At 57.4% G+C, this 12,006-nt stretch overlaps 1 protein-coding gene across 1 annotated transcript in view; it reads right to left on the bottom strand.

Annotated features, from left to right (window-relative positions):
* Nucleotides 1-12,006, bottom strand: part of CASZ1 (castor zinc finger 1) — a 148,374-nt gene that overhangs the window by 104,918 nt on the left and 31,450 nt on the right. The window contains exon 2 of the mRNA XM_039842250.1: nt 11,448-11,594. The gene's annotated coding sequence lies outside the window, so the exon portion shown is untranslated. The remainder of the gene's footprint in view (nt 1-11,447; nt 11,595-12,006) is intronic.

The following is a 12,006-nucleotide window of genomic DNA, read 5'->3' as shown; positions in this document are numbered from 1 at the left end:
CACACGCACACACGCACGCGCGCGCAGCAAAATTAAAGCTGAGAACTTGGCCCAAAAGAAAAATCTACCCTATTCCATCGAAACTTATTTTAGGGCAGGAGATAATTGCCAAGGACCCAAATAAAAAGCCAACCACAGCCTGTAAACGGCTCCAAGTCTTTAATTAGACCCCAAGAAAAAATAGTGGCAAAAAGAAAATGAAAGTAAGGGAATGCTCCCAGAGCAGGAAAGACGCGCACGGTCCCCTCCCCCTTCCTAAGTCCAGAGGCTTCGGATGACGGCGGCCCCTGACGGGCTGACACTGCCCATGGAGCCAAGATGGCACGTCACATCCCCGCCGAGGGCCAGCCTTGGTCCTGGGCCCTTCTCCCGGGCCTTCCTATGCCCCAGCTTACAAAGGCTGGCCTGGTGTTGGTGAGCTATCTCTACCAGCCCCGGAGGCGAGGGAGCGAGGAGAGGAGAGAGCTTTGGGTCTGGAGTGGCCTTTCACCCAGGGACAGATCTGCCCATCAAGCAAAATGGCCCGGCTCCTTGGTCACTGACCAATCTACCCACACGACACTTCTCCCATGCTCAGGAGCTATCTTCACCTGTGCCTCTGTGGAGTTGGGTGGCTTTGAGGTCATTTAAGCAAAGCGGATGTCCCTAAGGCTTTTCCCCATACGGTCTCTTCTAACCGGGAGTGGACATGTAGAAATCCTCGGGGTGACAATGGCATATGATGAAGTCACCCAGTCAGCTGTGCCATTCCACCCAGGCAGGGAAAGCACACTGAGACCTTTTACTCTGGACAGCTTCAGCCCCTGCCCAGTCCCTGCCTGGCCTCTGGCCCTTGGAGAATACAGGAGACCTTGACTTTGACTAAGGGTGAGTCTGGGAAGAAAAGGGGACTCTGTCCTTGGGGAGGTGGGGGTGTGCAGAGGGAGGATATGCCCATATGCTCACCTCTCATATAAACAGACACCATCCTGCGGGCGAGCCAAAGCCCACGCAGGGGGCTCTTGCTAAGTGCCAAGGCCGTGCAACAGACCATGGCAGAAGCAATGGCCTCCGCCGGTGCTATACAAGGGCCAGGTCCCAAGGGCAGAAGACAGGCAGCCGTCAGGGGGAGAGCCCAAGAATAGATCACACCCCAGCCCGCGTTAAGTGAGCAGGCAGAAGCGGCCACCCAGGTCCCCGCCTTTGCAGCCTGGGGGAATGCGAGGTGGGCTGACCACCAAAGTCAGCCCCCGACACAGGCGGGCACATGCAAGGGAGGGAAAGAAGGACCCTGCCTCACTGTGGCTGGGTCGGCCACGCTGAAGAGCCCAGTTCTCCTCCCTCACAGGTCACTGCAGTCACCAGGAACCAGAGTTGTCACACCCACCCCTGGTTCCCCTTCTAGAATGAGCACTCGCTGAGAATGGGGTGCACCGGGCTCCCCTTCTAAGGCTCTGCGGCAGGCTAAGCGCCGCCATACACGCCATGTTCTTTACCCGTTTCCTCTCTCACTTTGCAAACAGGACATGAAGCCACCACAGATAAGGTAGGTGTGGACCTAACAGCTGTAAGGACAACAGCGGCTCCTCACTCAGCACCTACGGGCCCCAGGCCCTGTCGCAGGCACTTTAGAGACCACATCCCTGCAAAGAAGGTCCGATTGTGCTCATTTCACAAAGAAGACGCTGAGGTTAAGCACGTGAAGTGACAGCCACCCATCTACAGCTGGCCTGACTGCAACTCAGGTTGGCCTGGGGCTAGACTCTGTCTCTCCCCACCTGATCTTTCTCTCAACAAGTTCTCCTGTCTGACCACTGGTTCTAGGCAGGGACAGGCCTGGCGGGCCCCTGCCCCCGGTCACACCTGTACTGGGTTCTCTGGTCACTGGTTTAACGCCCGTGCCTGGTGCACGCAAAGTGTAATGTAGCTGACAAGCGTGGCTCTGCTCCCAGCCCCGCATCATGCCTTCCTGCAAGCAAGCTGGAAGATTTTCCCCGGAGAGGAAGCTGGTGTGACTGTCACCTAGGGGCAGTCCAGCATCAGCACAGCAGCCAGGTGGAGCCTCCCTGCTAGCTCCTCTCCTGCCTGCTTTGGTCCTTGGGGTCAGGCTTCTGTCCATCAGGGTGAGAAGCAGAATTCCTCTTGGATCAGGAGCACTACAGCCTCCCAACTTCCTTCCTAGCTTGGGAGTGGGCTGGGAGAAGTCATCCAGGCCCCTGGCAGAGGCAGCAGGAGTCCTGCTAATTAACTAGCTCTCCGTCTTCCCCAAGTGCTCACCAGACGCAACCGAATGGCCCCAGCAACGCGCCCTGTACCCCCTTGGAACCGCATGGAATCTTCACCTTACGCTCCCCCTCCATCTTCCTCTTCTATATTGCAAAACCCCAAGAGAGCCCTTTCTCCCTCTCAGCCAGGCCTGGGCCCAGACAGCCCCAAACGGACAGGGAGGACAGCAAGCTCCCTGACCTGCGTTTGCGGGAAGGAGAGTTCCAAGTAGGACCAAGGTTTAGACAAGGCTCCACTTTCTTTTCTTGCCTTCAGATAATTCCGCTAGGGGGCTGGGGTCAGGGGGCCCAGGGCTGAGTCTGTCCCCATTTCTTGAAAGTGTTAACAGACGGCCTTACATCCAAGAAACACTGACTTGCGACCCCAAACAACCGAAGCCTGGTTGGTATCCCTACCCCAGGAGGGCGCCACACAGAAGCCGTTCTAACTAGAAGCAGAAGCTCACTGGGGCCTCTGCAGCACCATGGACTCCCCCATGAGAGGAGATGACTCCCCCAACTCTCTGTTGGCACCTCGGGGTCCTAGGTGGGGTGCACGGCTGTGCCTTCTAGGTGGCCAGCTGCACAGGCACACTTACTTGGGCAGGGCCATCATGTAACAGAGCAGCGGAGTCCCAAGAGCAAGGAGCTTGGGTCAAGTAAGGCTGGAGCCACAGATGAGAAATGCTGGGAGGTCCGAAGCCCGGGAGCCAGGGACGGCCCCCTCCACGACAGGTCCTGTTTCGAGAAAGGCAGCCCCACGCCCTGGTGCCGGCACCTGTGTGATGAACCCGCTTCACTTTTCTGGGCATCATTTCTACTTACAAATGAGCCCGAGCTGGATGGTCGCTGGGGGCGTTCCAGAGCTGCTGCATGCGGCTGGCTGGCAGAAGGCCCGCTCCTCGCGCTCAGTAAACCTTAGCGGGGGTCATTACTGCTACTGTCGTTATTACCATTTTCATGAGCACCACTGTTTTTGCTTCCAGACATGCTATGAGCCTCCTTTCCAAAACTACAAAGTCATGGGGAAGATCTGAGTGCGTACAGCCTTTAAAAAAAAAAAAAAAAGCCGCATTTCCTAAATTCTTTATATCCAGAATCAAAAGTAGAGGGGCGTCATGAAGATTTTATTAGAAGCTACGAGGGGTCTGGCCAAGTTTTGTGAGACTGAGTGACCCAGAGCTGGCCCGCAAAAGGCACTGACCTCAGAGTAGCCAGGAGATTGAGGACACGTGACTAGCTTTCCGGGCCCGTCTGGGGGTGGGAGGGGAGTCTTTGGGGCAAAGCATATTTATCTAGGGCAGCAAGGGTTAACGCCGGGGCTGGGAGAGGCCAGGCAGCGTGGGGCACTCCCTGTTTATTAATAAGCTATTTATCACCAGCTTTGCTTTTAATGCCATTTGGGCTTAATGTCGTTAATGAAATATAAATACCCACGCTAACGATGTCGGTCAGAGGCAGCACGGGCAGCAGACGGCTCGCGAAACAGGGCCAAACCGCCGGGCACGCCGGGGAAGAGGCTGAGAGCTGGGGAAGCGGAAGAGGTTCCCACCAGCTTGGCACCCCCAGCCCCCTTCTGCTCCACCACAAGACGCCCCAGCTGGCTGTGCAGGGAAAGGCTGGGAGGAAGGCAGCCTGGGGCTGGGGGAGAGGAGGCCTCCCAGTTAAAGCACAGGATGCTTTAACTCCTAGAGCATGGAGCGGGAGCGAGAGCTCCCACCTCGGGGGCAGTGCCCGCCTGGCATCAGGCCCCTTGGCTGCAGGAGCCTGGACGAGCACCAGCTGGCAGCAGGCCCCTCTGCTGCCCTGAGCTCCCCGAGGGGGGTCATGAGAGGGAGTAGTAAGGACCCCATAAAGTTTTCCAATAAAGACCATCCTCCTAATCCCTGGAATGACATTTCAGGCAGCCCTCTCCCACCGGATGGAACACCCTCTGAGAAGCTGGCAGGGGGCTGCTCAGAGGCCTGGGGGATGGGCTCGGAGAGGTCAGCAGACAGGTGTTTCTGTTCAGTGCCCAGAGGTCTTAAAACATGAAGGCGGCCCTGCCCAGCAGGCTGTTATCTCTGACCTTGTGCTGATCTGCCTCCCCCTGCCGGCCCCTCCTACACAGAGGGCTGTCCTGGGCTGGAGAAGAGGCCCTAAGTGGATGACCACCTAACCCAAATTATCCCAGGCACCTTAGGCCCTTCCCTCAGGAGAGGGACTATTAGACTATTCCTAGACACCAGCCTCGCCTGGTGGAGGTGACCCTGGGCCTTGCACTTCACCCGGGGCCACAGACCCCTCGGAGGGAACTCGGACTCTACTCATCCAAAGGCCACCTGGGCCCAAATATAGGTCGGAGACTGACCTCTGCTCCGACCCCCTCTCTCTGCACCACGCCAGTGGAGGTCACTGTGCCCCAGTCCTGCCCTGCTTGCCAAGTCCCTCAACAGCTCCTTAAGGGTGCTGCTTCTTCCAGAGGGGCCTCCAGGCTGTTTTTGGGAGGCAGCCTGCAGCCCCTGGCCCTCTTTTCTTGGGGCTGTCAGAAAACGCAAGACAATCGGTGACGTTTGAATTCAGATAAACTACAAATACTTCTTTAATGTAAGTATGTGCAGATATTTCATGGAACGTACTTCCCAAAATTTTTTGTGATTTATCTGAAATTCAAATTTTCTTGAGTGTCTTATATTTTTATTTGCTAAAGCTGGCACCCCTGCCTGCTCCTCAGCAGGTAGCACCTGGCAGGTGGGGAGGGTTTTTGGTGGGTGAGCAGGACTCTGAGGGGCAGTGAGGAAGTGCGAGTCACTGCCCATCTTGGAACAGCAGTCTTTCAAGCAGCTCTGGTCCTAACTGTCCCCCTGCCTGCCTTCTTCCCTCACTGGTCACTTCTGCACTGTCCAATGCCACGGCTCACCTGTGGGGGTCCCCTCTCCCTGCACCCTCCAAAGTCACCTCCATGTCCCCAAGGAGTACAGGGCTCATTTGCTGGGGCTTGGTGGAGCTCAGCTCAGCGGCTAATCCCCTGGGTGGCTCCTGTCAGATTATTAATTAGCTAAAGCGGATCGGTCCTGGAACAACATGCGCTTGGACTTCAGATAAAGCAGGCCAGGGAAGCCGGGCGGGGGGCTGCTTAAAGCGACAAGCCCCGGTTTCTTGAGCTGCTCGCCAAGGTGGGCCTGGGGAGCAGGCAGAGGCCGGGGCAGGGCGATTTCCAGCGGACCCCTCCGTGCTCCTCTCGCCTGGTTGAGAGAGCACGTCGGAGGCGGGGAGGTGGGTGCAGACGGACCTAGGCTCAGGCACAAATGGGTGGGTCCCCGGAGAGGAGGAGGCAGCGACAGTTGGGTCTTGCTTTTTAATAAAGAGCTTGGGCCTAATCAGATCATGTCACTCAGAACTCTTCAAAAAGCTCCTTATTTCACTCGCGGTAACAGCCTGGGTTTCAACAATAGCCGCGAGGCCCGCAGGATCCGGGGGGCCTCTCACCCGGGCCCCCCGACCTCACATGGCATTTCCTCCACCCGCTCCTCTCCCACCCTTGCGGGGGTCCTGCCTCCGGAAGCTCCCCCTGACGAGAGCGCTCTTCCCCCAGCTACCACCCAGGGCGGCTTGCCCCCTCACCTCCTTCTGTCCTTACCCAAATGTCACCATCTCAGTGACACCTTCCCCAGACGCCACACCTGAAATTACAAATCATCCGCCCACCTCCCCCTGCCGTACACACTCCCAAACCTGCTTTAGTTTTTTTCCTGGACACGTCACCGGCTAACACGCACGTGACGTCGTCATCTCATTTTTCACTGGCCTCCCTCCATGCAAATGCAGACTGCACAAGGACAGGGATTCTCGCCTTGTCTGTTCACTGCTACCGTCCCAGCTCTCGGCCACTCCCAAGAATGCTTGATGAACAAACGAAGATGAAAAATGAACGGCCAGAGGTCAGAGGTCAGGATTCGGAACGCCACATATTCTGGCTCTGAGCCCCACGTGTCTGGCCCCCGACCTGCCCTGGGGGAGCGGGCGCACCCAAGGCACCTGCCGCCTCCTCCTCCTTGACCAAGCTTCCCAGTTCTGCCCACCCCCCAACACCAGGTGCTACTCACACCCCAGTCCCAGCTCTTCCCCTAAGGTGGCATCTCCAGGCCCTAGGTCTCCTGAGGGATGTCCTGGGGCACCCATCTCCATGCCAGACTGTCCCCTACCAGCTAGGACTGCCGGGACTGCTGCTTTCTCCTCCCCGAAGCCGCATGAGGCAGGACGACAGCGAGCAGAAGGCACACTGGGACCCCCAGCTGCTTCCCCGGCCCAGCTCAGCTGCCAGCAAACTCCTGGGCTTGGATTGTTTTGACTTGAGTCGATGAAGCTGAAATATTGTGTCACAACGGCCCTAAACTTCATTACCAGCTCTTAACACAGATTACTAAGGGAAAAAAGTTGCTTTTAATTGCTTTTCCTGATTAGCATTTCTGGAGAAGAAACGAGTGATTAATTACACCTCCTCTCACCCGCCCTGGCCACAGGGGTCCCAAGCCCAGGCTACTATTAGAAGGCCCAGGGGCAGAAAAGTCCCCTGCTCCAGAGGGGCCATGATACCGAACTGGAGAGAAAACTTGGGTGCTATGTGAGGAACCCGCCCGGGGCTGATTTACAGGAGAACACGCAGAGAACGATGTGGGGGGCCCAGGCGGGCAGCCATGCGAGGGTCTCAGTGGGGCTGCAAGGGTCCCCCCACTGGCGGCTTCGTGCCTCCGTGCGGCGTCCCTTGGGCTGAAGGACACACACTGAGACCAGGTTGACACCAGGGGGGATTCAGCAAAGCTGGGAGAAGACAGAACAGGAGTTGCCTGAAGATGCGCAACAGACGTCGATGCACTCCCAACCGCGGGCTCCTCGTGTGTGACACCTGACGTCGCTTCTCCAACACCAGCAAGTTCTCCCTACAGAGGCCCCAAGGTCGTGGAGATGGAAGCAGGGCGGACGTGCCTCTCCCCTCATCCACGAGACATCAACTCTCCCAAAGCCACGGCCACTGCCCGCTTTGGGGCAACCCAGTCACCCAATGAGAAGAGGCCCCTGGGTAGCTACCCCCTGACTCTTCTCCCCTCGGGTCTGCGCCTGGTGGAACTCAGGGGCTCCCTGACTCTGCTAAGAGGGCGGAAGGCACCAGGGAGGACTGAGGAAGGAGGCCCAGGCGTATCAATAACTCTTCCCAAATCATCTTCCCATCACATCTCCCCCCAGCCCCAAGCGGCTGAGACCTCGGAGCCCACTCATCTTCCCCAGCACAGTGTTACCCAGGGGTGGCAGAGGACTTGGGCCCCCACTCCCCTCGGCCAGTACCTTTCTCTCCTTCCCGCCCCCTCCACACCCCCACCCTTGCTGTGTGCTCTAGAGCAGCCAACCCCACATCACATCAAAGCCCTGGAGGACAGAGTTAGAACTGTCCAGTCCAGTTATGAGCGAAGGCCACGGAGCTAGTGCAGGCCGTGGAGGCAGTAAGCAGAAGAGCCTCCCATGCTCTCACAGACGCACGCCTGCCTACCCCACACGCCTCCCCCAGGGCTCAAACTAGGGTTTTGGTGCCAGCAGACACACCCAGGAAGACTGGCTGACACCCCCCCTAGAGCCAGGCACAGGCACCAGCTGCACGCTTGGGACATCCCTGTTACCCCCCGCAAGACGTCAACAGCTTGCTCCCTCCTGTCACTCCCCCTGGGGTCAGGCCTCCAGAGCTTTCCTGGAGGACTGAGCTGGCCCATATGGCTGGGAATATGTTGCCAGCATGGGCAAGTACGCACTGGGGCCCCCACAGCCGACGGCGACAGCTTCATGCTTGCTCCGGGCCTCTGGCTTGCTGTTTGGGCTGTCCAGCGCCCACCCAGATGGGTCAGGGGGTCGCTAACTGTTCCAGCATCACTGCTGGGATTGCCTGCCCCATCTTGGCCCAAGCACACGATACCAGGACCCGGGAGAGTAGAACCTCACGTCAGAGGCCCTGGAACAAGGGACAGTGGCCCAGGTCAAGTCTGATGGGGTGCCTACGGCAATTCGCACCGTGAATTGTGCAAAGACTTTTCATGTGGAAAGACTGCTAGGATCCCTGCCCGTGAGCTGGGTCTTAAGCTGGCCCCATGGGAGTGAGGTCTTAGACAAAGCCGCTGCTCGGTTCTGTGCCTGGGCACACGGGGAGGGAGCACAGAAGCTCAGCCCTTGAGAACACAGATCGCATTGAAAGCCACAGTGAGAGGAACCGTATGAGCTCCTAGGCCCAGTCCCAGACCCCTCACAGGACCCGTGGAGCAAAGGCACAAGACTCTTCGCTGTAGAGTCTTAGGGCCAAAGGCCCTAAGCTTGGAAACCCCTGCTGAAAACAGGGCCAGAGACAAGCGAGGCTTCTGGTCTCCCCTCTTTGTGGTCCTGACCACGAGGTGCCCAACCCACTCAAACGAGCCTTCTCAGCAGCCAGGATGGTGCTTCTCCCCCAGTCCACGATGTCAGCCGCTGGAAGCCACTGGTTCTCAGCACTGCTGGGGTGGGGGCGGAAGAGAGAGAAGACAAAGAGCCACGTGTCGGGGGCCCTGGAATGCTGGAGTCGCCCTGGGGTGGGGTCTCTGCTTCACGCTGTCAATCCATCAGCAAATCCATCGACTGTCCCTCTGAACACACGTGGACTCTGCCCCTTCTGTCCATGTCCACCTCCTGTCCTCAGCCCCTCACTCCAGCGGCTGCAGCAGCTTCTCCTCTGGCCTCCTGTTTGCCCCGCTTGCCCCTCTCCAGCCCATTCTCCCCATGGCAGTACCAGCCATTTTTAAAAACAAAAATCAGATCACTTTACCTCCCGACTTAAAATCCTCCAGCAGCTTCTGGTCACCCAAAGTAAAAGCTCCAATTCCCCCTGGCACGTCTAAGCCCTATGCACCCCGGCCCCTCCTGCCCTGTCCACCTCCCAACCACTGGGACCTTCTTTCTGCTCACCAAATGTACTGAACTCATCCCATCTTGGGACTTCTATACTGGTTGTTCTTTGTGGAATATTCTTCTGCCTGCCCTTCAGATGGCTGTCTACTGCCTAGCCTTTGACCTCAGCTAATTGTCACCTCCTCAAACAGGCCTCCTCTGATGACGCAGTCACCTCTGGCCATCTCATCCTATGTCCATTCTGCACTAATGGTTTCCTTGTTCTTTTGCGGGTTCGCCCAACCAGGACTCCTTGAGAGCCAGGCCAGTCTTGTCCACTCTGCCTGGAGTGATTAGCAGACCCCAGACCCTCCACGACTGAAAAATAATTACGACCAGCTCTTCTGCGGCGTAGACAGAAATGGGGCAAATCTGAGTTCACAGGATCAGGCCTGTGAACAAGGCTCAGACACAAACTCACCCCCTCGCTCACACTGTGGTGCCGTGAGGCAGGACACGTCTGAGACCATGGGTCTCTCCTGCCACAGAAGACACCAGCCTGTGGCCAGACCCAGTACTTGGAGGGGCTCGGCCACCACAGTCCCCCTCGGAGCTCTCAGAGGTCCCAAGCTTCATTATGAGGCCCAAGCTGGCCAATGGCAGGATGCGGGAGTCCGTCAGGACCCGTGGAGGCCAAACCCTAGGCTGGGTGTAAATCACAGCTGGCAGGGCCCCTGGGAGTCAGCACCGAGTGGAAACTTCAGAAAGGGAAAAACTAATGGGCATGTTTTGTCAAGGGAATGAGGAAAACAAAAAGCCTGCGACTGAGAACAGAACAGGCAAACATCCCCCCTCGAGGGGGGCTCCACAGGCTCTGTGGCACCCTGCTCACGTGCAGGGCACAGCGGGGCTGGGGAGCCCATCCAGAGGCTCGGAGGCGTGAGGGCCCACTGTCCCAGGACCCGTGCTCATCGAGGAAGCAGGCGGAGCCGGGCCAGAGCACCTGGGAAGGCCTAGAGCAGGTGCTGGTGCCGAAACCCAGCAAGACGGCCGTGCAGCCAACAGCTGGCCCCGCTCACCACCGCCAGGGACAACGCGGCCCAGCTTAAGTGTGGACAGACCGATTCTAGGAGGGTGATCGCATTCTGGACACCAGGAAGGAGAGTCGCAGCCACGTGGTGGCTCCACCACAGCAACCGAAGGGCACATTTACATCTGATTTGCAAATCCCTGGGCTGTATCTACAGCTTCTGCTAGTTCCTGTGGTGGCATGGCCTGAGATGAAGCTGGTCAACAGTTCTGGGGACCACTCAAACCTCAGTAGGCACCAAGGCACTCATCTGTTCAAGTGCTTTCTCTCTGCAGGTTCAAAGTCCAGAGCTGCAGAGCCCGGCCATGCAGGGAGGGGCAGGACACGCCTGCTCATGGCGCCCATGGGGACAGAGAGCACAGGAGGGTGACCCCGGGCTGCTGACTCCCATCGGGCACACACTGGAGAGGCTACCCCTGGCCTCCTAGCCATTCTGTGGGCCCCTACCCTCAGCTTTACCAACACTCAATCCCTCCAGGCTGGTTCCCTTGAGATCTTAAGAAAACACTGGCTGGGTAATAACCAATATGTGATAAGTCACCTGCCGTGTGCCGACTCTCAACCCCTAAAACCATGTTTGATGCCTGCAGGTAAATACCTGACAGTACCAGCCCCTTGGATTACCCATCGCTGACATACACGACCTACCTGCCTTAGGTAAAGGGGGACTTCTGAACCTGGATCAAAAGACACCTACAGCTTCTCCTCTCAGGTGGGTCCTGCCTGGGCTAGAGGCCCACCTGAGAGAGGCCCGACAAGTCACATGTGAGCTCTGAGCGGAGCAGCAGCCTCTGGATGTGCAGACGGGCTGGACCTACTGTTCACAGAGATGACGTTGGGAAATAATCTGATGCTTAGTTCCAGGAGCGGTGTCTGCTAGGGCACAGGCCTCACCTGGAACACCCGCATGCTACTTACTACCTGTAATGCTGGCAGGATTCCTAAAGGTCATTTATTCCGATCTCTTTATTTTACAGACGGGGAACCAAGATCCAGAGGGGAGAAAGCAGCGCGTCGACGGCAAAGCCGGAGTCAGTACGTAGGTGCCCTGCTCCTGGGCCAGGGTTCTTCTGCTAATCTTACATTTTCCCACTTACGCCTGGGGTGCCTGAGCTACGACCAGGTCAGAAGCCACTGAGAAAGGCCTGGGCAGTCTCTTCCCTAAGCAGGAACCCCTAAATACAGCTCCCCACCCACATTTCCCAGCGACGTACTGGGAATCTTGAGCTAGCTACCTTTGCATCTCAAGAGGCCGAGGTCCGAAGTCCATTCCAGAACACACCACTGGAGCTGCAGGACCCCTTCGACAGGAGGGGCTACTGGCCGTGGCAGCTGGGAGGGTAGGTGGGATGGAGGGGGTCTTTGCCTTCAGCCAGTGATGCCTACCAAAACGAGAAAGGAAAACGGATCATTAGGCTACAGTTGAGATTCACAGAAGGTATGGTTCTGACATCTTGCACAGTAACCAGCCAGCAAGGTAAGAGATTCTCGAAGCTGCTTGCCAATCAGCAGACGGCATTGCTGTGGTGCGCGTCATGCCTGACTCGATGACCGATGTACCCTTTGCACAACTATTAGCCAACTGCTATGCAGTTGTCACACCTAACAAAAGAATCAAACAGGTAGAAACAATAATAGACCGATCAGGTGCCACCCCCAATAATAACAGAGTAATCACACCCAAGGCTCCACACCGGGGTGAAAGGTCAGCCTGACGGTAGATCAAACCAGATCAGACCCACACAACTGAACCAACCCCTGGGCTCCCCAACCTCCCGCTCCCTCCAGACTTTC

This window comes from Pteropus medius, unplaced genomic scaffold, assembly GCF_902729225.1.
Source record: "Pteropus medius unplaced genomic scaffold, Ma_sr-lr_union100, whole genome shotgun sequence".
Taxonomy (NCBI): Eukaryota; Metazoa; Chordata; class Mammalia; order Chiroptera; family Pteropodidae; genus Pteropus; species Pteropus medius.
This window is presented reverse-complemented; position numbering and strand designations above follow the sequence as displayed.